This window comes from Arvicola amphibius, chromosome 14 (assembly GCF_903992535.2).
Source record: "Arvicola amphibius chromosome 14, mArvAmp1.2, whole genome shotgun sequence".
NCBI classification, from domain to species: Eukaryota; Metazoa; Chordata; class Mammalia; order Rodentia; family Cricetidae; genus Arvicola; species Arvicola amphibius.
In genome coordinates, this window is record NC_052060.1 from 14,979,216 (window position 1) to 15,004,655 (window position 25,440).

The 25,440-nt window shown below is 50.2% G+C and overlaps 1 protein-coding gene across 1 annotated transcript in view; it reads left to right on the top strand.

Moving 5' to 3' along the window:
* Syt6 (synaptotagmin 6) overlaps nt 1-25,440 on the top strand; it is a 61,333-nt gene that overhangs the window by 20,847 nt on the left and 15,046 nt on the right. The window lies entirely within an intron of this gene.

The following is a 25,440-nucleotide window of genomic DNA, read 5'->3' on the forward strand; positions in this document are numbered from 1 at the left end:
AGAAACGGGGGGGACAGTCACTCAAGGCTGGTCTAGAGAAGGAAATTTGGGGCTGCTCTGATGATAGTGGAGACCTGCACCAGGACGAGATAGATAAGGTTGTCAGAAGTAGGGGAGTCTATTTCTCTGACTTCTTTGGCTTGGAAGAAAGATCTAGAGAGAGCATCTCTACATATATTTTGATTCCTTTGCACTGTGACATAACCCCTTGCAGTGTGGTTTCCACACTGTGTGTGTAGCAGTGTGTAGCAGGCACAGGCTGGGAATAAGGCGCCTTCAGCTCCAGTCCTTTCCTTACATCTGGCCTCACAGTCTGATAGAAGAGGCAAGAGAGCTCTTCTGTAGTCTTGGGGACACACAGGTCCTTGCTGGCTCAGCACATCAAGGGAAGGCTGGCCTCCAGGGATGAAAGTATTCCAATTGCATCCTCTTCGCATGCCTACTTTCTGAAGCCAAGAGATACCCAAGAGTACCCACAAAAGCTTTCTCAAGTGCCAAGTGAGATTCCTACCATTGACCTGCTAAGACGAAGCCTCCCAAGGGCGGGCTGGCCAGCAGTTAACACTCTCCTTCAGAATGCCTGTCTTGGATGCCGGGTTTCCAGGTGTGACCTGACTGGAGTCCTAAGAGAGAAGCCTCAGGAGTCTGCATCCAGCACCAGATCTTCGTGCTCCCTCCTGAAGCAGACCTGGGTCCTAGAACACCCGGACATTAAAGGGACAAGCACAGCCCTTGCTCTCAGATGTTGCACTCAAGCAGAAGTTGCAAGGGAAGCAAAATGTGACCAAAGGAGCACAGTGACTTAAATGTAAAGGAAAAGGAGAGAAAGATGGCTGAAGCTGGAGGAATGGGTGGGGAGGGAGGAGATCTAGGAACAAGAACGGAGCTTTGAGGAACACCACAGGAATGGGGTCAAGGTAGCGATGGAAGATGTGGCTAATTTCTGGACAATTTTATTGCTATTTATTTGGTTGGTTTTGCTCTTTGAGATAGGTTCATATTCTGGAGCCATGAGTGACCTGAACCTCATTGTGTAACATAAGCTGGCCTTGAATGTGTGGGCCACCCTCCTATCTCTGCCTCCCAGATGTTGGGATTACAGGCATGTGCTGTCATGTCTGGCATCCGGACATGTTTTGAAAGGAGAAGCAATACTATCTGCTGGCAGATCGGGTGTTAGAGCCTAAAATGTAGGGGAAAGAGAAGAACTGAGGTTTCCAGCTTGAACAATCCAGGATGGACCTCGCCATTCACTGAGTGGAAAAATCCTAGGATAGGAAGGGTGATCAGATCTCAGGCTTAGACACACTATAGTTGAGACGGTGTTTTGACATCTGTGTGAAAATGTCAGGAGAAAGCTGGATATAGAATCTAGAGTTCTGGAGATGAAGAAATAAATAGAGGAGACAGCATGTACTGGGAACTAAAGTCTTGAGACTGGTTGAGGTCCCATAGGGATAGGTCTAGATAGAGAAGAGGAGCCAAGCTGGGCCCTGGGTCAATGACTTGGGAACCGTGAAGAGACAGTGGCCAAGGGGCTAGGAAGCTAGCAGCAATGCCATGGGAGCAAGGCTGGAAAGGTACAGTGACTTGGGAAACAAGAAGTCCTACCAGGAGAGGAGGGAGGCTCTACTGTATCAGTTGCTGTGTGTAGTGGAGAGAAAGGCAGACTGACACTTGACCATGATTCCCAGCATCAAGGTCAGCACAAGCCAGGACAAAGACCATCTTGGTGGAGCCTGACTGGGGAAGGTCATTCATGGGAGACAGGACAGGGTATGCCGTCGTAGGAGAGCTTCCTAAAGGGGATGGCTTTTGATGTGGAGACATGAAGGCCCAGGAAGGTTGGTTTTGCAGTGTGCCCACAAGGCCATCCTGTCTGTGAGAAAGGCATGGGTGTAGGCAAGTCTAGGAGTGAGCTTCCCTGAGTCTTTCAGCACCTCTTAGGCCAAGGAAATTTATTCTTCAGGACTCTGCAGCGAGGCCTTGGTGTCCCTAGAATTCAGCCTGAAAACCCCCAAGTGTCTGAATGCTTACATGCAGGACTGAAGGAGAGCTTGCTAGCAGAGTCCTTTGGGGCAACTCGTAGGCCTGCTAGAGCTCCAGAAGGTACAAAGGGGACAGAGTGGCCCTGCATGAGCTGTGAAGACAGCTCCCTAGGGCAAACCCCACACCTAGAACATCCTGAATAATTCACAAGGCTGGTTAGGCCTGCCCAGCCCTGCATCTTGGGATTTCTCCTATGAGCCCAATCTGCAACCTCCCTGACAGTTGCCTGAGTCTGAAACCACACAGCCACTAGGGGCTGCAGGACTCCCTTGCTTACTCGCAGCCCAGTGGGAGCTGCTGGCTGTCTGATTGCCTCTGCTGGGTGCTCATTTGCCCCGCTCCTCCCTCTGACTTAGCCCCATTATCCTCATTAGTCACTGGATGCCCTGATCTCTCACAGCATCGTCTCAGGGCACCCTCTCCCTCGGGATAGTGGGAGGAGGTGTCCTCTCTCATTGGTTTCTTTCCACTCTGGCCAGGGAGACCCTCCATACTGGGAATATTATATACCTCACAGGCTTTGCCTGTTCTGAGACTGCTTGAGGGACGAAGATTCTTCAAGCAAAGGGCTAGTGACAATCTACCAAAGGCCCAGAAAGGGAAAGAGAGGGAGTTGTTGACAAGGACTGCATCCCATGCTCTGTCTTCACTAGGATCCCGATGGTGGGTGCAGGAGGTGAGCCCATGTCCCATGTCTCTGAACTTTTCCTTCTTCAGAGGTAATGGCTGTGTACCAACTGTTCTACACGCTTCACCTGGCCACTTGGGACCAGCAGCCTTTCTTGGGTACCTGAGGTGAAGAGGTTTCTTACATGGTACAAAGCTAATGGATGCAGACAGGGCTGTGACCTGGCCTTAAGCATAGTTACTCTATAACCGCTCTACTGGCCATGGGTGCTCTATTTCTAAACTTGTCCTTTTGCAATAGGCCATCTCTTGTAGCTCTAGAGGAAATAGCCTTACGACTGCCTGAGGCTCAGAACAGCAGAGACCGTCTGCTCTTCCTGTGACAAGTCCCTTTGCATCCACAAGCCCTGGTGCCTGCTGGAGCATGCCAGCTGCAGAGACCAGCTTACACTGGCAACCACAGCACAACCCAGGTTTACCCCCACCCCACCCCCGCTCTTGCATCTTGACAGCATAGAGCTGACTGGGTAAGCCCACGCTGCCCTGTACCCAGCCCTCTGTGCCCCTCATTAGTACTCTGTGCCTCTCAGTGGTATAAACACCTAATCTTTGCCTTACACAAGAATGAATGGGAAATCATTAGGCACCTAGCTCCTGCAATAAGCCCAAACTCTGCTCCTGCAGCGCGGGCACTCTCTGCACGATCTCTCTACCTCACTGAAAGAGCATATGCACTTGTCTGCTTCTTCTGTCGCCTGATAACACGCAGTGACATTTTCCCCTGGAGGGATACTGTTAGGCCCTCTGGACACTGTCACAACTTGAAACTCCAGGATTTATTTGGGAGAAAGGGACTGTCTTGTGTCCCCTAGATCAGCAACAATTCAGAGAGGCCAGGGCCTTGGGGCAGAAGAGTGACCAGAATAGCAACAGACTTGAAACGCTGGGACCATTTGGAGGCAGGCTTCTTATTGTCTCATGGACCACAGTGTTCTGACTCCGTGTTCTCATTCTTGGTCTTGGAAAATGTCAAGGCTGGAACAGTTCTCAAAGATGATCTAGATCAACTTGTAACCGCCACAGAGAAGTACCTTAAGACCATGAGAGTCACACAATCTGCCCAGGTGTCTCCATAAGCTAATGTACAGAAGTGCCCTAGTGTGTGTCCTTCCCACCACCTGCTGTGACTCTAGCTTTTCAGAGGCAGTTCTCATGCCCTGTTTGTTTTCCCTAACACCCTACTTTTGTCCCAAGGCCCCCATTCTCTCACTGCCTCTACAGTGAGCTGTCAAAGGGCCCAGAGCAAGGCAATACCAAGAGGTAAAGCAAGATCGAAAGAGAAGCCATCCGTCAATGTACCTTGATGCCGAGCCAGCTGACCCCCGGCTCAAAACATCCCCTTGTGCACAATAAATATTCATACCTTGAAGGAGGCGGTGGCACACGAGCTGCAGAGTCTAGGTCAGGCTGGTCCAGTTGCTGGCGTATTTTTATGGAGTTTGTGTCAACAACTACGTAGAAGAATGTTCTAGGTACAGCACTCAGTCCCGACTCAACCTCTACATCTCCCAAACACCGTGCCCATGTGACTCTCATTCATTTTCCTCTCATGTCTGAATTGACATCTCTTGATTCTTCGTTAATATTTCACGTCTTCCTTTTAGACAAAGTCCTAAGGTCTTGAGAGTCTCCAGGGCCACACCAACACTCAGGATACAGAGGTTCACCAGGAAGTCCACTTGGCCGTGAGATAAAGACCAGTTGCTGGGGATGAAGGATCAGACATATTGTTAAGGCCTTCAGCCTTCTCTGGTCAACACAGACTAGTTTTTTCCGTAGTTTTCATGACGCGAGAGATGCTAGCTTACCCCAGAGAGCTTCCATATCTGTCGTTTTAGAGTTCTGTTCCATTGATCTTCTGAACACTGACAGACCCCGGACATTACCAGCAGGTGCCTTCGGGAGTGGTTTCTAAGAGCTATTGTGTGTTATCAACTCAGAGCATTTGGGTGGGGGTGTGGAGTGAGCTTGGGGAAAGCGAGAGGACGAAATCAGGTGTCCAGCATGTGTAGCGTCATGACTGCTGGTTTAACGATGTCCGCTGGAGCTCCTCAGCCTTCTGTGTGAGAGACGCAAAATGCCAGAGGTGATGTGTAATCCTTAACACCTGCAGAATGGGCTCCGGTATTATCCCGCACTTTCCATGTACCGTGACTTGGGCAGCCTGCTAAGGGTTACAGGGTGAGTGATAGGAGTCATTCTGGGTGAGCTGACCTTTCTGTGATCTGCCTCTCTGGAGCTGGCTGGGAGAGGCCTCTGCCAGCCTATATGTTCACAGTCCCCTCTGGTTCCCATTGTCTGGCTCTTCTGAGATGTCGTTATTTTCTCTGCCTCTGATGACTCTTCCCTCAGTGACCCAGTCAGTGTATATCAGCCAGGTTCCGCACTCCCATGTCACACAAGGTGAGTGGCGGCATCACCTAGAGGGGTGCAGTGATGGGGACCATGTTCGCTCTACCAAAACCTAGCGGTGCACTGACTACCTGCTATGTCTCCTGTCCAGGATCTTCTCACAGAGTGACCCCTCCCACCGCCCTATCCAGGCCTCAAGATCAAATACGTAAACACACAAGACCCCTCTTTAAACTACCCAGGGTAACTGAGCTTTCTCTGGCTCTGCCCAGGCTCAGTTCCAGTCTTACCTTCCCATATCCCCCCAAAGCCTGAGGGCACAAAGTGAGGTTGCTACCTAGTGTCTTAGCCTGCTCTCTCTGTCCTCCCCAGGAGACCTCTGCGCTTTCAAAGGACATTTATTTTCTTGTTACCTAAGCATTGCTGTGTTTTGCATGGCCATTTGCCGGTACATGGTGGAGGTGCTGCTGTTGGGAAGATGTGTTCTATGTACCTGAGACTGAGGGGGGGATAGCCACTCCCCACCTTGCCCATCCCGTGCTAGCGGTGACTGACTGGGAGTCACCTAGTCCTTCTTACCCACAACTGGTCCCGAACGGTGTCTTTACTGAGAAGCATGGCTATGAGGAGATTGCAGATGCGTATGGAGAAAAGACAGGGTGCCGACCCCCAGAAATAGGCAGACTTCCCAGGGAGAAGTCAGGGAGGGGCCTCTGAAGAGTCTCGCCTTTGTTGGGCTCCCACGGTCTGGGGACTATGGGAATTGTCAGTTCATGGTCTGTGTTTATCTTCTTTTGGTCACCTTGGCACAGTGTTCCTTTTTAGACCACCAGGTAACTCCAGGGCACAGGAGAAACCCAAAGACGTGCTGGGATCGACACCTCAAAGTTTCAAAAACAGAACATGGATTGGCAGCCAGAATCAAAGAGAAACCGAAAAGGAGACCCTCGGGTGGACAAGGATTGCCGCTCCAGGCATCCTCGCACCCTGGCAGGCTTCTTTAAGCCCTCTCTGTCCCCTGGAAGGCTCAGTGTCTAACTGGAATAATGGAGGCCACCTGTGTGGTGACAAGTTGTCTTTGCCCCACCTGCAGCAGGCTGGCCAGGGCCCCCATCCTCCTGGAGCCTTTGGCTGACTCATCTTCGTGGCTCCTCCAAATTCAGAGGAGGAAAACAGCTCTGTGGTGTGTCATGGCAGTGTGAGGCACATTTCTCTTCTGGAGAAGTTGGGGACAGGGCTGGCTTTGTGTCTTGAGGCAGCCATTGGAAGGGTCACCCCCACGCCACCAGCCGCAGTCTCCAGCTGAGTCACTCTGAGGGGAGCAGCTACCCTGTCCAGTCCGCCCTGGATCAACACATTCAGTCAGCTGCTGAGAGGCCGCTGGCAATAAGAAAGGTGTAAGGAAGGGCACAATGCAGCCAGCATGGTGCCCAGAGGCCACTATGGACGTGGAGTTAGCAAACCGAGGTGGGACAGGCTGTGTGGGCATCCTGCAGGTGAGGATTAGGGCTCTAGGTGGCTTTTAGGGGGAAATTATGAAGACCAAACTTTCTTCAGGTTTCTGGTGCTTTGGGGTAGGTAGGTTTGAGCTAGACCAGGGAAAGGCAGGCTGTGAATACCTTCCTAATCCAGTCTTGCTGACTATGACTAGGCTATTCTCTCTCTCTCTCTCTCTCTCTCTCTCTCTCTCTCTCTCTCTCTCTCTCTCTCTCTCTCTCTCTCTGTGTGTGTGTGTGTGTGTGTGTGTGTGTGTGTGCGCGCGCGCGCGGGTGTTCTATCCAAGCCTGGGTAGACACCCAAACCTCTTCAGGGAATGAGAGTACCCCAAGGAAAAACATTCCAACCTGATTTGGAAGACTTTTTTTTAATAAGAGGAACTCTGGCTGAGCTCTGCTTCTGTTTGCATGAAACAGGAAAGGAGAGTGAGCATGTGTACACACACACACACACACACACACACACACACACACACACCCTCACATCTGTACCACACTGGGGAAGCAATGAGAGAGCCTCACTCCCATTCTAGCCCATTTCACTCTCTCCTCCCAGGAGACCCCTGCCACCCCAGAGGGGGGTACTTTGATTCTTGTAATGAAGTACATTTGGAAGAAGAGAATTTCTATGGGACTCTGTGTGCTGGGAAATGGGCATCTTATGAATAGCCAGGAATGTGGTTATAAGTCTCACACTGCATCCACTTAGGGTTATGTCTTACAAGTGCTGTCAAAGGAGGGTGAAGATTACCCCTCCCTGTCTTAGCCCTGGGATGCTGATAAGGGAGGCCAAAATCAGCCAGGCCATAGTCCAGATTCATGAGGTCTGGAAAAGGTTTTGGTGTGAGGTTAGACACAGTACCAGCCTCCCAAGACCTTTGGTGAGCACGATTTGGAGTCTGCCATGGTGGACTCAAATTGCCTTTGCTTGTGTGGTCTCCAGCAAATAACCTCTATTCCCTCGGTAGTCACGTGTGGGACAATGACCACCGTCACAGGTCTGAAATTAGGGCAGAATAAAAGCCAGGAGAAGGAGAGGGACTTCCCAGGTTAGGGCCACGGTTCATTGCTCCTTAATATAGCACCACCAATACCTAACATGTTTATAAAGAACTTCCCAAATGCATTACCTCATTTCACCTTCTCAATACAGTAAGAAATCCATTTTATAGATGAGAAGAACTGGCGGAATTCCCTGCAGCCATGTGGCTTTAAAGCAATGGAGCAGAGGAGCAAAATTGAGATCAGTTTCTCATTTATTCATTTCTTCATTCATAAAGTCTTTCTCAATAGCCCAGGCTGGTCTGACTCTCACCATATTACTCCGATTGGCATGAAACTTGCAATGATCCACCTGCCTCAGCCCCACAAGTGCTATGACTGTGAATACCAGCCACCATACCCGACTGAACCAGGTGTTCTAATACACTTCACTCTTCCTTTGGCTCAGGGTGAGTGGTTCCATACTTGTCTTAGATATTTTGGAAAGGACGACAGAAATAAGAAAAAGAAAGAAGGAAAGAGAGAGGGAAAGAAGTGTGGAAGGAAGGAAGAAGGTAGACACCATCTTCACAAAATTCCCTGTTGCTAAACGACTGGTCACGTGAATGCAATAGTCAGGAAGGCATTCTGGAATGCTCTGGAAAGAGATCCACACCTGTGAGGCTGATGCATTAGTTGGGTGAGTCTTAGAAGTTTCTAGAATGAAGTAATTCTCAAAAACAAAAAAAATTCTGGGTGGGGGGGCTGCTAAAAAGATGTCTCTGCAGTTAGGGGCATTTACTGCTCCTCCAGAGAACTGGAGTTTGGTTCCCAGAACCCGTGCCGGGCAGCCCACAGCTACCTGTAACTCCAGCCGCAGGGAGTCTAACATCCTCTCCCGGGCTCCAGGGGCAGCTGCTACACACCGTATATACCCCAAGCTTGCATGCACATTCGGAAATGCTGCAGGGAAGGGAACCGTGTACTATGAAGAGTAGCAGAAAGGAGGTGGGCAGGTGGGCAGGCTCAGAAGTGGGGCAGGGAGGCCAGTTTGGTGGCCACATGGCTACTGCTCCCCTGTAATTGGAATCTTTTTTTTTATGTAATTGGAATCTTGAGGTGTTAGGCTGAAGCACCTCGCAGATTCTATCTCGAGGGCCTCCTACAACCTGATGAGGAACCTTCTTCAGCCAGTTAGTTTCTTGGTGGGCAGAGCTTCAGCTGCCCGCTGCCCAGGAATGGGTAGTTTGAGTCAGCCTTTGAGCTTCTTCGCACCCCCCAACTCTGGGTATCCCAGTGACACAGCCCTGGGAGCCAAGCAGCCAGCGCTGTCCCTCCTTCCCAAGCCGTGATGCAGGCACTGGAGGAACAGGGAGTAGCAACAAGCTAATAGGGCAACCTGACGTTTCTAGCACGCGGCTGAATTTACAATGCCTTTTTGCCTTATTGTTTTGTTCAATCCTTAGCAAATTTTTGTACAAGGCATCATCCTAGCTCTGCAGACAGAGAAGATTACGCTGAGAAAGACTGAGTTGTCTGAGCTCGCAGGGCAACCAGAACTTCCATCTATTTCGTTGTCACCTTGTAGCTATTGCCTAAGACAATAGCAAGATTAAAAACTGTGCTTAAAAGTAGCAAAAGGATAAATGAAAGAACGTAGGATGGAATCCTGCAGGGCCCAGACAACAGGCGCGCGCCCTGCCTCCAAGCACCGCTGAGCTCCAGGCCCCCCGCTCTTGACTTGGGGCATCTGGCAGCAAATGCAGAGAGGAAACCATAGGCACAGAATTCAGCATCCATTAAGTAAAATAAACCAGGTGCCAGGAAAAATAGCTCTAGAACGGGAGGCGCTCAGCGTGGGGTCAGTTCAGAGCTCAGTTTCTGAGTTCTGAAACTCTTTATCCATCTTGTTTAGACTCTGTTTCTTCATCTGTAAAGTGGGAGTAATAATAGCCCCAAACTCAAACTAGCAAAGTTTCATTCCAACTAGAGGGTCACACAGTGAAGCTCTCTCAATACACCAAACAGAAACAAAAACAAAAGAGTTTCATTTGCTAGGCGTGTGGATTATACATCTGTAATCTGAGCAATGTGGCCGCTAAGGCAAAAAGATCATGGTAAGGCCAAAGCTAGGTCAAGGCTAGCCTAATCTACACAGTATTTCCACACTAGCCGGGGCTGCACAAAGAGACCCAGCTCAAAAAGAAAACAAACAGACAAAAAAAATCATTTATTTGTCACCACGAATTTAAGAGCTGGGTTTGAAAAAAACTTTTAAATCTATTATCATTATCATCATTATTAATTACTATGATTATGTATGTGTTTACAGTGTGTGTGTATACCTACCTGTGTCGTGCACACGTGTGGAGGCCAGAGGGACAGCTTTGTAGGGTTGGGTCTGTTCTTCTGCAAGCTTTACGTGTTTCTTTGTAAAGCTGCGTGTTAGCTTGGCAGGCTAGTGTGGCAAGGACTTTACCCGCTCAGTCATCTTGTCTACCCAGACGAGCCTGGTTTTGAAAGTTGGTGTAGACCAAGCTGGCCTTGATCTTGATCCCCTGTCCTCAGCTTCCTCGAGGGTCCCTCGACACCATGCACTCTGCAAACGAGACTATCATAAAAAGAAAAACTTTAAAAAATGACCCCATGTAGTTGGTTGAGATTCCAGAACAACGGGCTTTGGATGACTTGTGTAGTGAATGTGATCCTCGGGGAAAACCTTACAGAGAACCGGGTTGCTTTGGCATAAGGCTGCTTGGACTGGAGCTGCACCTCCCTGAGATGAGCTAAGCAGGCTGGTGAACTCAGCCTCTGTTTGCTTCGGTGGAAAGCTGAGGTAAGAAGAGTCTATACAGACATGTTGGACATCGCAGGAGAGAACCACACCAGGTTCTTCACGGCCTGCACAGGGCAAGCGTCTGGTAATCGCTGGCTACAAGCAATGCCTTCCCACACTTATCGGTCATCTCCCTTCTGTATCTGAGGCAGACAGGCCACAGAATCCAGGCCACTCAACTTTCCCCGGCCGCCCATCCGGCTTATTTCTTTGAATGTCCCCTGAAGCCCTGAACTCTGGCCTTGCATTGATAAGATGGGACTAGAATATTAGCAAAGAGGTGTCAGCATGGGAACTCTGTCTAGCATCAGCTGGGCTCTCTGGCCCCTTGAAGGCTTCTGATGTGCAAGCTGGGAAGGAATCTAATCTCCAGGAACCTGGCGCTCCAACACCGGCTACCACAGACGAGTCTTTATTCTGAATCCACACACTATGGAAGAACCAGGCTCGCCGCGCAGTCTTTAGAGAGGGTCAGGGAGACAGAGCCAGATGTCACCCTCTTCTCAGGGACAAAAGTGGGCTGGAATAGAACAAAATCTGGGGCATGCAGATAGCAGTGGTCACAGATTTATAGGAACCACCCCATTTCCAGGAACATGTGAGTCCCCATTGCTGGGCTTTGAAGGAAGGAACTGGGGTCTGCTTGGAACCTATTAATTCCACCCCTGTGTGGGCCTTTGCCTCTGGGAGGAAGAGTCTCCTCAGCTAACGGAGATGGCTGGGTGGGGTGTGAGAGGAGAGGCAGATGTGGGTGGGGGAGGCAGGAAGAGGTGAGAGAGGAAATGCTGGTGGCTGTGTGGGAGGCCAGGAAACGCCGGGCCTCACTCAGGAGAGGAGCTGTGGAGAAAACCAGGATGACAGCCCCAGGAACTGTCAGCCTGAGGGCCAGGGCTGTGACCTGCAGAATGGTCTGCCTTGATGCCAGCAGGGCCTATTCCCGAGCCAGTAGCTAGGTATCCCATGCTCCTTCGGGGCAGAGGAACTTCCTTCCTCTGAGAGACTGCCGAGGAACTCAGGCACCCCCAGTGGTGGCTCCGAGGCCTCCCCCTGCCATAACTCTCAGGCATCTCCACCTGTAACTCCGGCACTAGAAAAAGCTGAGCCTTGCAGTCTCCACGGCTGCTTCCCATCCCACCCCCAGGGACATGTTCCTCCTGGCCTGAGCCTCAGTCCTGCCACTGCACTCAATGCCTGGACAGGAGGAAGCAACCATTAGTGTCGCCTGCTCACCAGTGGGTGCCATTAGCTGGCTCTGGCAGAACACACGGCCTATAATTTTTGGAGGCGTTACAATAATGGAGCTAATTTGGCATTTCATCATGTCCTCCCGGGCAGGCTCACGGGAGGGGGAAGGGAGGCCTGGGGCCTGCTTCAGAACCAGCTCTCAGTGAAGAGCCCTGCCCTTCCTCGGGCGTTTTCAGGATCCTGAGGCCTTTCCCTCGGTCTTTGTCCTCCTCTGCTGCATTGCTAGACTTGTCTTCTGACAATGGGCTGTCAGGAAACAGCTCAGAGGCTGCGGGAGCCACCCCCAGCCAGCAGCTCCACAGAAGTGGGGGTCTACATCTTGACAGAATGTCTGAAGAGTCATATACTTCATACCAAGTAGAAGGTCTCAAAAGCATGCATTCACTGGGCCACATCATTTACTCCATCCCATGGGAGGCAGGTCAAATGGCCCAGTGCTGTTTTAAAGCTAAAGACAACAGCTCAGGAAGAATTGGTGACATCGTTTTTTTTTTTTTTTTTTTTAATTGATTTTTATTGAGCTCTCCATTTTTCTCTGCTTCGGAGGAAAGTAGATGTAATAAAGATAAACACAGGACCCAAGGGTGGTGGTACATGCCTGTAATCCCAGAACTTTGGAAGTAGAGGCGAGGGACCAGGAATTTAAGGTCAGCCTCCACTACTTTGTGACCTCAAGGCAGCTTGAGCTACATGAGACCCTGTCTCAGAAAACCAAAGGGAAAGAAATGTATACAGGTTTTTAAAAGCGTAATGGCGTAATTAGGACAAAACAGTAGCTGGTGACCAGGGGAAAGGGCATAAGCAGCTCTGGGAACACTGGTGAGGACATCAAGGGCATGACTTCCTGATGACTCCAGTGTCAGACTCTAGAAAAGGAAGGGAAAGGGCTTCCCAGCTGAGCCTGGAGGAGTTGGTTGATTACCTGTCCCTTTCTGCCTAGTGACATGTGTCTAGCATGGTCTTGTTGCAGACTGTAGAGATCACACTCTAAGGGAATGAACTCCAAGGGTTTGACATCTTCAGCTCCCCCAAGAAGCCTGTAGGGATGGCAGGCCATGTCCTTATCCCTCCTCGAGACCTAAGAACGACAACCAGAAAGCCAAGTCCAGCTGTGTGGGAGATGGAGAGGCAACACTTGACCTGCTTCACTGATGGTATCCCCGACACAATGCTGGTAGTTGCACCCCAACAACCCAAGAAGAAAGGTCTGTGCAGAGTGTTCTGAGTCCTTCCGCCCAGCTACTCCATGCAGGTACGAGCTTTGATTCAGGGGTTCTGCTCACTGCTAGAAGCTTCCTTCTGTCTTCCTTGATCACAGAAACACTTTAGCATATGAGAAAATGACGACATACCAGATGTTTTCCATGGGAAATAACAGTCTGACGCCAGAGAGCCACGCTAGCTGTTCAGCTGACTAGGAGGCGAGTTCTATTGCAGTCTGTGACATGAGATGTTGCTGTGCATTCATCTGTCATAGAGAAGAGGCAGAGGGGCAAGTGTTCTAAAAAGCCTAGTGCTTCAAAAACCGTCACCTCCTTGGGTCCTTTGCATCCTTTGATCTTCAGTGATCAGGGCCAGAAAGTGGGCTGGGGCTTGGCCAATCCTAGAGGAGGCTGGCAGGGATGAAGAAGAGTCAGACCTCCAGAATTACCATCTGAGACCAAATCAAAGTGGACCACTCAGGCCTGAGCAAGGTATTTGACTCCTCTGAGTTCTGAGACAAGGTGCCCATGAGAGTGGGGTCCTCTGAGCGGAAATGAACTGAATACATACTAATTTCCCAGCATGGTCCCTCGCTGATGCTCCTCAACTATGAATTTTCTTTCTTGACTTTGACTTTTATCATTTAAAAAAAAAAAAAAAGAGGTCAAAAAGAAGCAGAAGCAACTTCAAATCACTGGCCAGAATATCTTTACTCAAGTTGGTTCCTCTAACTCAGGGGTTCTCAGCCTGTGGGTCGTGACCCTTTGGGGATCGAATGACCCTTTCACAGGGTTTGCCTGAGGCCATTGAAAAACACAGTTGCTTGCATTGTGATTCATAACAATAGCAAAATTAGAGTCATGAAGTGGATATGAAAGTAATTTTATGGTTGGGGTTCCCACAACACGAGGAACTATATCAAAGTGTCGCAGCGTTAGGAAGGTTGAGAACCACTGCTCTACGTAGCAGCAATGGCTGTCAGTTCCCTGACGTCACTAGAGCTTGGGTGAATAGACCTCTGGGACCTTCCCACTGGTGAGAGGTGATCCTGATAGATTCCAAGTGCTGCTGATGTTGTCCATCAAAGAGAAGTGCACTTGGGAATTACCTTAATAATTAAACCGTAACGATTAAACATTATACTTTTAAACTCTTTAAATTTGGGTTAGCCATTTTCTTGCTAAAAATGAACTCCCCGGCGTACCTCATGGTACACTGGCAGAGGCCCAGGGTGGTGCTTAACAAGCTGCTGTACATGGGCCAGGACCAGCTGAGGCTTCAGTCCTCAGAGTTCCTGTTTAAGCCCAATGAAAGAGAGACTCATGGGGCTGGAGAGATGGCTCAGTGGTTAAGAGCACTGACTACTCTTCCCGAGGACCCAGGTTCAATTCCCAGCACCCACATGGCAGCTCACAACTGTCTGAAAATCCAGTTCCAGGGGATCTGACACCTTCACACCAATGCACATAAAATAAAGTTAAATAAACCATAATTTTTTTTAAAAAAAAGAGATTCATATAGGAACATCCCTTCTGCTCTGCCTTGGTGTCTAATGATTTGGAGTACATTGGACCATGTTCTGTGCTGCAATGATTCCCAACAGGGTCTGTCCCAGGGCAGCTTCAGAAGCTCACCTCTCCCTTTCTCTATAACCTGAGGCTATGTTAATCAATAATTTGAGCACATAGACCTTACTTTCAGAGATTCTGATTCAGAGATCTTAGATCCCACTCAGGAAACAATCCCCCATCTCTTAGGGAAAAATAGTTATTTTCATTGGGAGAGAGAGAGAGAGAGAGAGAGAGAGAGAGAGAGAGAAATGTTTATGATGTCCGTGGGCGTGGGCATATCATAGGGTGTATTGTAGAGGCCAGAGGCCAACTTGGTGGAATTGTTTCTCTTGCCTTCTATCTTTACTTGGGTTCCAGGGATCAAACTCGGGCTATTGGACTTGTACAGCAAACTCCTTTTATCCACTGAACCATTTAGGCAACCCTAAGACCTCACCTCTTGAAGTGACCTACATGCAGAAGTCCTGCCACTGCCAAGAAAAACCTACAAGGCTCGACCCTGAGGCTTTCTGTATCAGCACTGCTGAGGAGGTGGGGGGGGGAGGGGGGAGGGGGGGTGGAGATGAAACAAGTGGCTTTCCCAGTCAACTCTCTATTTTCCCTTTACAAAGCTTAGGGACTGGATCCGGGGTTTGCATACCCCAGGCAAGTGCTCTACCCCTGAGCCTCATAGCATCCTTCGTTCGCCTCCTTACTGGCTGTTCTTTCTGTCACTTTCTCAGCCAGACAAGAAGAGGCCCTCCATGTGGAATTGCTCGTTAGTGCATCAGATCCTTGGCAGCATGTGCACTGTCCCAGGCAGCAGGCTCAGTACTGGGAATACAGTGGTGGAGAAAATAAAGTGTCAGGACTAGACTAAAGCAGATGAAATAGCTGGGGGTGGGGGGCATCTAAAGGGCAGCCATTCTCCAGGGCTTGCGTGAAGCTAAGTAATATGAGTGTTTTGTTCGGTTTTGTGTGTGAATACGTCTTTTTGCCTCTCTCATACCCTGGTAAGTCCCTGTCCTTTAGGAGTAGACACCAGAAGGAACGGGGTTCAAAGTCCTGATGCAGGAAGCCCTGCGTGTGGGAAGAGCCAGGAGATAGTCTGGGGCTGAATCTAGCATCGTTCATGAAAGCCCTGCAGGGCTTGGCGAGAGTTCACAGCATTTTCCCAATGCAAAGTGTGTTAGTTATTTCCTCCTGGTCGTGACAGAATGTCTGACAGGAAAAGAGAAGGGGGATTTGTTTGGGCTTATGGTTTGAGGGGATACCATCCGTCATGGCAGGGAGAGCGTGGGGGCAGGCTGCTCCGTGGAGGGAGTAGCATACAGCAGCTGCTGTTACACAGCACCTAAGCAGGAGGCAGAGAGCCTGGGCTGGATGCGACCTTCAGTGCTTACCCCTTAACAACGCACTTCCTTTAGCACCCTCCCCCGTAAATGTCCCACAGACTCCCAGAGAATGCCATCATCTGGGGATCAAGTCCTCAGATACACAAGCCTGTGGGGGTCATTTCACACTCAAACCCCAACACAAGGGACACATTGGAGGCTTAGCAGGGGCAGTCCTCTCCATGTTCCGAAAAGAGTACTCTGGCACCCCGGTGGGAAGAGAAGGAAGCGAGGAGGTCAGGCAGGCGTGGTAGATGTGCCTTGGCTTCCCATGGCGTGGGAGATGCAGAGAAGTGAGACTCTAGAGACCTGGAGACAGAATTTGCTCAGCTTGGCAAAGAACTCATTGTAAAGAAGATAGCAACTGGGGTTCATGATGGCTTCTCATTTCTGGCTCGAGCACCGGGGTAGATGGAAGAGCCGTTTACCAATGAAGTGAAAACCCAAGGAAAATGTTAACAAAACATGGGAAGCTCGACTTTGAGCCCCTGTGAATGCTAAGGTTTCCCTGAGACAGCCAGGCAGCGAATACCATGCTAGGGGTGCCCGTCTGGTGCAGTGGTTCTCAACCTTCCTAGTGCAATGACCTCTTAACAGTTCCTCATGTCGTGGTGGCTCCTAACCATGACATTATTTTCATTGCTACTTCATAATTGTAATTTTGCTGCTGATATGCCAATAGTCTTGGGCTAGCCCTGTGAAAAGGTTGTTCGACCCTCAAAGGGGTCGCGATCCACAGGTTGAGAGTCGCTGGTCTAGAGCCTAAGAGGACCCATAAGCCAGGAGTCAGGACTATGGTGAGGAGTGTTAGCATCATGGATGCCTGAGGGGAAAAGATATCCCATGCTGGGGCAATGAAGGAAACCCAGTAGACAGAGGCAGCATCTCTAGGACTTGATCCCCAGTAGACAGAGGAGCTGGGTAGGAGTAGCCCCTAAAATAGGAAGGGAACCAGAGGAGGTTCAGCAAGACCAAGAGGCTCTGGAGTGAGAGGAGAAGAAAGCTGGCAAAGACCTAAACCTTCAGGATGCCTAGCCCCAAATCTCCAGAGACATTGGAGTCAGAGAAGCTGGCAAGCATGCGCCTTTGCTTAGACCAGAGCTCTGTCTACTTACCACCTCCAGGGCAACTATTTGTAGAAATATTCCTCAGTCACCCTAGGGGACCATCTACTTGGACCAGAACATCCTTCAGAGAGACCTTGTCACTACAGTCCAGTAAGGGACAGCAAGCTGAGATCACTCACTTCTGCGATGCCACCTTCTTCCCTGGGAAAACTGACAGCTGTCTGACAGTCACCTGGCAGGACAACTTGCCGGCAAGAAATGAAGACAGATTCCCATCATTAGCATCACAAATTTGCCATTTACTCCTTCCTACCACCCCCATATGTCATTAATAGAAAACCAGTGGCAGCAGCGGATCTGAGGGGAGGCCCCTGCCCTGGGCCCTCTTGGACAGAACATCTTCTGCTCCAGACTCTGGCTTTTGTAGGTATTGCCTCCAGCCCTTCAGGACCTCCCCAAACTGTTCTCCTTAAGCTCCCTTTCTCCCGTGCTCAATATACCCTCTCCCATCTCCACCCACCTTCTTGAAGTCATTAGGAAGAGAGCTACCTTCCCAGTGTGATCGTGACCGACACAGGTGTCTCAAAGAAAGCGTGTGTCGAACTCTGAACTTCTTGGCAATGGCAGTTCAAAGGAGAGGCTGGGGAGGTTTCCCACAAGACGTCCAGACACTCAGATATTTGGCCTCCGTGGAGGTCTTTTAGTCTCTCACTGGGTCCCCTGCGATCAAGCACAGCTTGGGTGGCCTCACTCTTGCTCTTTGCACCCCTGCTCGGCATGAGTCACCAGCTCTTCCACAACCACCCCAAGATATTGGCATCCGCACTGAAGCAGAAGCCAGAGAGTACTGAGCTCCTGAAAGGCACCTCCATCCTAACTGATCATTTATTCATAACCCTGAAAGGGCTTTGGGGCAGAAAAACACCTGTGAGAAAAGCAGGCAAGGAATTCTGAACAAATAGAACCTGCACCAATACCCAGTGAGAAGCACTAAGCAACTAGAACCAGCAACCCAGCAGATACAGCCCGGCTTTCCGCCTCTGCCACCCCCAGCTTTCTCGCTGATGCCTTGGAAGCCCGGGCTTGAGGAACACAGGGAATCAACTCATCCCCTGGGCCTGATGCTCGCAGCAGGCGTCCCCAGTTGGCACCCTAGAATGCATTACCACCTCCATGGCTCACTCTCTCAGCAGGAAGCCAAGCCAACCAGGCAGGCGTGGGGCGGTCTAGGTGTCATTCATTCCCCTCTACACCAGCCCCGACATCCAGTGGGCCACCAGATCCTATTGCATTTATCTTAGATACAGCCTGCTTTTCATTATGGCACGTATCACACTTGTCCCTAGGGTCGTGGGGACACACCCTCAAAACAGGCCACGAGGTTAGAGAAGGTGACCCGAGAGTTGGTAACAGGGCAGCTGGCCTGGAAGGACAATGTTATCCAGGACAACAGTCAGAAGCAGTGAGGCTTCATTTCAGGTGGTGGGGGAGAAGAAGGCAATGGCATTGAGGTGCAGAAGGTTCCGGGAAAGTTTGAGGAGGGGGGGTTATCTAGGCAGCATGATGCAGTGCTCAAAGTGTGGGCCCTTGAGCCTGAGTTCACACCCTAACTCTGCCACTGAGAACTGTCCTGGGGCCGCTCTCATCGTCTTTTTACCCATGTGGGAAGCGGATGTGCCAGCCAGTGCTCATTACAAACTTGATGGAATCAGAATCCCCAGGAGACAAGGCCCACCTGTGAAGGGTTAGTCAGCCTGGGGAAGACTGTCTTGACTGAGCTCGTTGATGTAGGAAGACACATACCTTAACTGTGAATGGAACCATTTCCTGGACATGGCTCCTGGATTGCATAAAATGAAGAAAGGGAGCTGAGCACTGGCATGTGTAGATTGTGTTCTCGTTCTCTCTCTCTCTCTCTCTCTCTCTCTCTCTCTCTCTCTCTCTCTCTCTCTCTCTCTGTCTCTCTCTCTCTCTCTGTCTCTCTCTCTCTCTCCCCCCCCCCCCCTCTCTCCCTCTCTCCTGTGATTGCAATGTGACTAGCTGCCTCAGGATCCTCATCACGGTGGATCATGGCCTTGAACTGTGAGCCAAAGTAGCCATTTCTTCCTTAAGTTGCCTTTGCCAGGGTCCCTTATTAAGACAATGGGACATGTAACTAAGATGGGTGCAGGGTACCATGGGGACCCATCTCAGGAGGCTTTTATGATGACCGGAGCTTGACGGGCATGAGTACTTAGGACAGGATGGCATACAGTAAAATCTCTATAAATGTTCTGCTTTGTGGTTGGGCGTGGGGCAACCGGGGAAGAGGGGCAGGAGGTGTGAGGCTGGCAAGGAAGCAAGGGCCGGCTGGTCTTCAGGGAGGTAGCTGGAGGCAGAAGGTGGACGAGCCTTGAGCCAGAGCCGCTGGTCATCTGTTGTATGTATTTGGGCTTTTGAATGACATTTCCCTTGGAGAAGAGGTTGTCAGCTAATACAGAACACACGTGAAATGGGGCATCATTGAGGAATTTTGAACAGAAGAGCAACGTCCTGGTTCCAAAAAAAGGACAGATCTGATGGGTGGGCAGAGGGGCTGGGAAGGCAGCAGAAGCCGGAGGGACAGTGTGGGTCAGAACTTAAAGAGCGCCGTGGAGAGGGGAAAGTCAACCCAGCCACGAGACCGTGTGGGAATCTAGAGTCACGCTGTCCCTTCGTGCTCCATCCACGCTTACACACCTGCTGAGGTCCTCCACCGCTTCTGTTCCTCCAGGGACTCTGCCTGTCATGGGGGATGATACCTGAAGACTATCACGGCTTCCGTCCACCTGTCCATAGCCTCCTCTCAGCCCGTTCCTCCTTCCTCACTATGCCCGGGACTGAGCCACACCCCTTCTCTGAGTGCCAGGCCCATAAGCTCCTGGCCTGCTGCCTTTTGACTGAGAGCTCTCCTTCCACTCTTGGCTACCGTTGTCTCCTTCGCTTTCAAAGCTACTCTGCCTGTTAGATTTCACCCCCACTCGTGTTCCGGCTAATCGGATACATCTGCCCTCATCTATCTTTGTCTCCATCCCTGACAAATATAATCTCCCAGAGGATTTAGTTTTGTCTGACCATCACACATTCTCCCTCTCTCTCTCTCTCTCCCTCCCCTGTCTCTGTGTCTCTGTCTCTCTCTGTCTCTGTCTCTGTCTCTCCCTCTCTCTCTCTCTCTCTCTCTCTCTCTCTCTCACACACACACACACACACACACACTTACTAGTTGTGAGATGGATAGGAGACCCACGCAGGAATGGGCTTCGGTGTGGATGCCTGGGGAGAAGGTGGCAGTGAGTCAGAGACAGAAGGAGCAGACGTATAGTCTCTCGTCACCTGAAGAATCAAGGGCACAGACTCATGTATGTGCCATGGGGCACTCGGGGATGGGCCCTACTCCTGTTCCCACCTCATCCAGGCTACTATCTATCCCCATCCCTTCCCCTGCCACACCCTTTGGCTGTATGGAACCTTTCGAGTCCAACTGTGTCTTCTACACTGCAGATCCCTGTGCCCGGAAGGTCTGGTTTGCTTCCGTCTACTGACAGACACCTTTTATTCACCTTTCTAGATCCTGTCAGATGCCACCCCCTCTGGGAAGCCGGCCCTGAGACTTCTGCCCGAGTTTATTGCTCCCCCAGGTCCTCACAACTCTGCTTTTGTGCCCATATTATTACCCAGACCAGCCCTGACTGCCTTCCTCGCCTTTGTCTCCACCTGGAGACTGTGAGGTATTTATAATAGTAATAATTAGAACAGCGAATCCATCCTGAGCACTTATACTCTGTGCTAAACGCCAGACCAAGCACTTTGCATGAATCACCTTATTTAATCTTTTCAATAACCCTAGAAGTTAGGTTAGATATTAGCCCCAAGTCTATGAAGGATTGCGTAAGTGGTATTGCTCGTGAATCAGAGCTAGAACTTGGTCCCGGAGCTGCCTGATCCCAGATCCATATTCTCATCTGCCAGATCCTGGGCTAGACATGAAATGTGAAATGATTATCCCATCCCTATTCTCAAAGGGCCTACAAGCACCCATCAAAACACCCCGAAATTAATGTTCATGTTATGTATGTGTCGGGACCCATGCTGTGAAGAGAAAGGCAGAAACCAGGGGAGTCAGCCTGGCTCGGAGGGTCCAGTCTCCACATCCTAAACCTCAGGCCTGCACAGAGGGGTTAATCATTGCATGCTTCTTTACCCATCAGAGCCATTTTGGCTTCCACCCTATCTCCCTTCCAGGTCCACTTGGCCCAAAGTAACTTAACAGCACTTCCTGGCCAGTGCTTCCAAGAGCCTTTTTAGGTCTCCCGTGGCTCCCCTGAAAGTGTAGCGGATGCTTCTCTGCTGATGATGAGAGAGTCAGACAGGCTACTTAATGATTAAGAGACTAGAAGTGTTCTCTAAAAGATGGGGAAGCATCATTCTTTCTTTGCTCAGCCTGGGTTCCCCAGGCGGACTCCAGGCATTGACGCCACTCCTTGCCCATTTAGGAAGTAGCGCGATTAACCCCGGAGAACAGCAGAACATTTCGGGGCTGTGAGAGCAGAAGGACTGAGAGTGTTTGGACTGTCAAACGAGATTGCTAGGTTTCTAGAGATGGGCAGCGGACACTAGTTCAGCATCTCTCGGACCATCTCAGCAGGTGATGGTTGATAGATTAGATCCTCAAGTGTGGACTCTTAGGTCTTGTGGCTTGCAGGATGGATGGGGAGCATCACCCTTTCCTTTCACAGGTGAGAGTTCAGAGATGGAAAATTACTTGTTCAAGGTCTCACAGCTAATAAACAGCAGAGAGACTAAAAGCCTGGGTCTCTTGGATGGTGGTCCACTGTTTCTTCCTGGTTAACATACTATACGACTTATTATCATCATCATCATCATCATCATCATCATCATCGTTATCTACTGTGTCTAGGGTTACATTAAGTGCATCAGGGAGAAAGAAATACTTCACTCGTCTGTGTCAGATAGCTGCTATGGGTCCTGTGAAAGCAGCATTGCAATGGGTGTGCCCTAGAATCTTGCTGCCCTGGCATCCTGGACCCTGAAGCCAGGGAGCATGCTGCTATAATGGGCAGAAACACTGGTGGGTGGAAGACGTGTTGCACTTAGGACAGGTTTCTCCAGAAGCCAATTTTCTGCTTCTCCTCCCCTGGCATCAGGCCCGCCTCCTCCCGGCTTCAGCCAAGCTGCTAGTGAGCTCAGATCAGTCCTATCCGCCCCTGGGTTAGTCGAGGGGGCTGGAGCTGGCTTCTGCCGCTTTTGTGGACGTCAGTAGTAGCCTCTCCCACACGGGAAGCGCACTACCGTAGTCTGCCCTAAGGCGGCCTCTGGCATCAGATGGAGATGCAAGCAATAAGGTATCAGCTGGTCTCCAGCCCCTGTCAGCCCTGGCTTTTATTAAAGGCCAAAGTCTCAAACATTCCTAATGAGGATAAAAGGTGGGCGTGGTGGGCAGAACTGGGTTGAAGCCTGAGACAGAGGCCAGAGCAGAGAGGGCTGTGCCCCAGCTGTAGCCTCATCTCCCACTAGGTAAGGTGACAACCAGCTAAGGCTGACTGGATGCTGTTTGTTTGTCTCCTACCTCTCAGTTTACTCAGAATTAACCTACTTCACTTGAGCAAATACCCCAGGCCCGTGTTGTCTGCCTGTGAAGTGGAACAATGCTCCTTAGTCCACCGAATCACAGCAGCCGGCTTGCCAGCAGGCCCGGGAGGTCCAGGCTGCCACAGCAGAAACCCCTGGAATGGGGCTTCGACCCTCATACTCATTTCCTGTCTGAATCATGATGGGATTCTGGGCCAGTTCCTGTCCCTGTCTGCGCCATCAATGGAGAGTGAAAGTCACCATGAGTTACGGGGTTACAGTGTGGGGATGCCATGCTGTAACACACGTCCAGCACCCACATGCCTTCACCGTCTCGTGGGAAAGGACCGTCCTGCAAACAGAGGGGGTCCCTTGGGCCAGTGCTTCCCAGAGGGAGCTGTTCCCGAAGACTCCATTTACCCTGATGGATCCCAGGTAGCTAGAGCCAATTTCCCAAGTTCATAAACAAACCAGCTCATACTCCCTAAAAGAGATAGCATCTGAAAGTGCCGTCCTGCCACTGTAGCGTGGCGATGACGGGGACACAGTGTGGTGATGATGGGGACACTGTGACTGCAGCCTTTGCTTGTTCCCTGTTAGAGGAACCACAGGGGCTTCCAGAAGTCTTCCCAAGGCCCTACCTTGATCATAACATGGGTACAGACAGTCCCTCCTGCCGGCATTCTTTTGGCTGAAATGCAATCATCCTTTCTTGCAGGCATCTGCAGCCTCTTGTGTGTGGTGTTTGCTGCCTCCAAAGCACACGTGGTTGGTTAGGCAAGGATCCTACACCGGAGGGTCCTTTGGTTAATTACTGCATGGTAGGGGAGGTCCACAACTGAAAAGAGAGTAACTTGGTGACTCCCATGAGCTGCTCATCAGGTATGGAGTCATCTAAGGAAGAGGGAGAAGGATTTGGGCATGAGTAACTAAAGATAGACAAGTCATGCGGAGCAGAAGTTGGTCTACAGAAGAAAGTAAGATGAGAAGGTAAGAAAGGACTCAATTGCCCCCAAACAAAGAAGCAGAGTCTTGATTCCGAAACTGAACAAGGGAAGATCTGAAAGTGTCTAAGCAGGACACTGACATGTGTATGTCTGGCACTGAAGGACTTGCTAGTCATGCAACCCCAGGCAAGTCCTTAACCTCAGGAACATTCATTTCCTCCAGTGTGAGGCAGGCATAATAGGAGCAGCCACATTGCAGTGCTTTGCTGAGACTCACCGAGAGAAAGCAGCACAGGACACAGCAGGCAGTGAGCAGCACACAGTCTTGGCTCCCATTACTGTTCTCTGTGAGTCTGAACAGTTTCTGGAACTTTGGGCAGGGTCGGACTTAGAACTCTGTGAAGGGGGCTAGGGAGAGATGGATTTCTGCTTGTGTCTCTCGGCTTCAGTCCGAGATTGTGTATTATCCAAATGTGCCCCTGATCTTACCGACAGACCCCAGGACAGAAAGGGACCATGACCACATAGGTCCAGGGCATAGGGCAGCTTCTGTGTCTCCCTCATTTGACGAAGAGTCTAGGAAGACTAGAGGCACACCTGAGAAAGATGGAGATTCGGGCGCCATCATTGAACTGGTTGCCTGTGTGGGTATGGGCACTGTATCCACCCAGCCCTGAAGCATGTCTCTAGTAAGCATTCAGAAAATAAGAACAGGCCAGTCCAGGCTGGAGAGGTGGTTCAGAGGCTAAGAGCACTTGGTCTTGCAGAGGACCCGGGTGATTCACTGCACCTACATGGTGGCTCACAACTATATGTAACTACAGTTCCTAGGGATCTGACACCCTCTTCTGACCTTAATAGACACTAGGCACACACATGCTGCACTGGACAAAACACACACATAAAACTGAATAAATAAGGGGCTGGAGAGATGGCTCAGAGGTTAAGAGCATTGCCTGCTCTTCCAAACGTCCTGAGTTCAATTCCCAGCAACCACATGGTGGCTCACAACCATCTGTAATGAGATCTGGTGCCCTCTTCTGGCCTGTAGGCATACACACAGACAGAATATTGGATACATAATAAATAAATAAAATATTTTAAAAAAACTGAATAAATTTGAGAGAAGAATAAAGAGGAGGAGGAGGAGAGGGGACCAATTAGTGAACAGATAGGTGGAGCCAGGGTACCCCTGACTTTATTGTCTAGAAATTCTTCCAGTATGACCTCCCCATAGTAATTTATTAACCCCCTTCTCTGTCTGACTTTTCCCCCCTTCATATACTTCTGACTAACTTTTGCCTTTAAAGCATATATATATATATATATATATATATATATATATATATATATAGTATTATCTATGGCCCTAATAAAATGTAAGCTCTGTGAAGGTGGGGATTTTTGTTTCTTCATTCTCTCCTATAAATCAACACCTAGCATATGGCAGGTTTTCAATAAAAATTTTTGGTTTTATAAATGGGTGGATGAATGAACAAGTAAAAGGCCCTGTCTGGAACCAGCACCCCTCAAACTCTGATCTCCTCTTCTTCCTTTGCCTCCTCCTCCTCCCACTAACGTGCCTCTGGGACACAGCTCCATGTCTTTGAATTCTAAGCCGTCTGTATCCTCTTTCAGTAAGTAGAAAACAGGCAGAAAAAGCAGTCTGTTGAGGCACCACCTCTACAACAGATGGGCATGCTTGTTGTCTCCCTAGAAAGATGTTCCGACGTTCTATGAAGGGACACTCTGCTCGCAAAGAAGTTTCTGGGGATCCCTAGGCTGGAGGATTCTGGGGTGGGAGAGGCGACAGAGCGCGTGTGCATTTCTGAAGGATCATCACATTTAAGGGAAGAGGACAAGCCGGATGTGAGGCGGGTCATAAAGCACAGGATGGCAAGTGTACATCTGGCTGGTTGGTGGAATGGCCTCAGCAGGGTATCAATTCCTTGCACGTCTACTTCGAGACAGGAGGATAGAGCCTGGGGCCAAGGCGGCCGGGTGATGAAAGACAAACAAGCTGAGA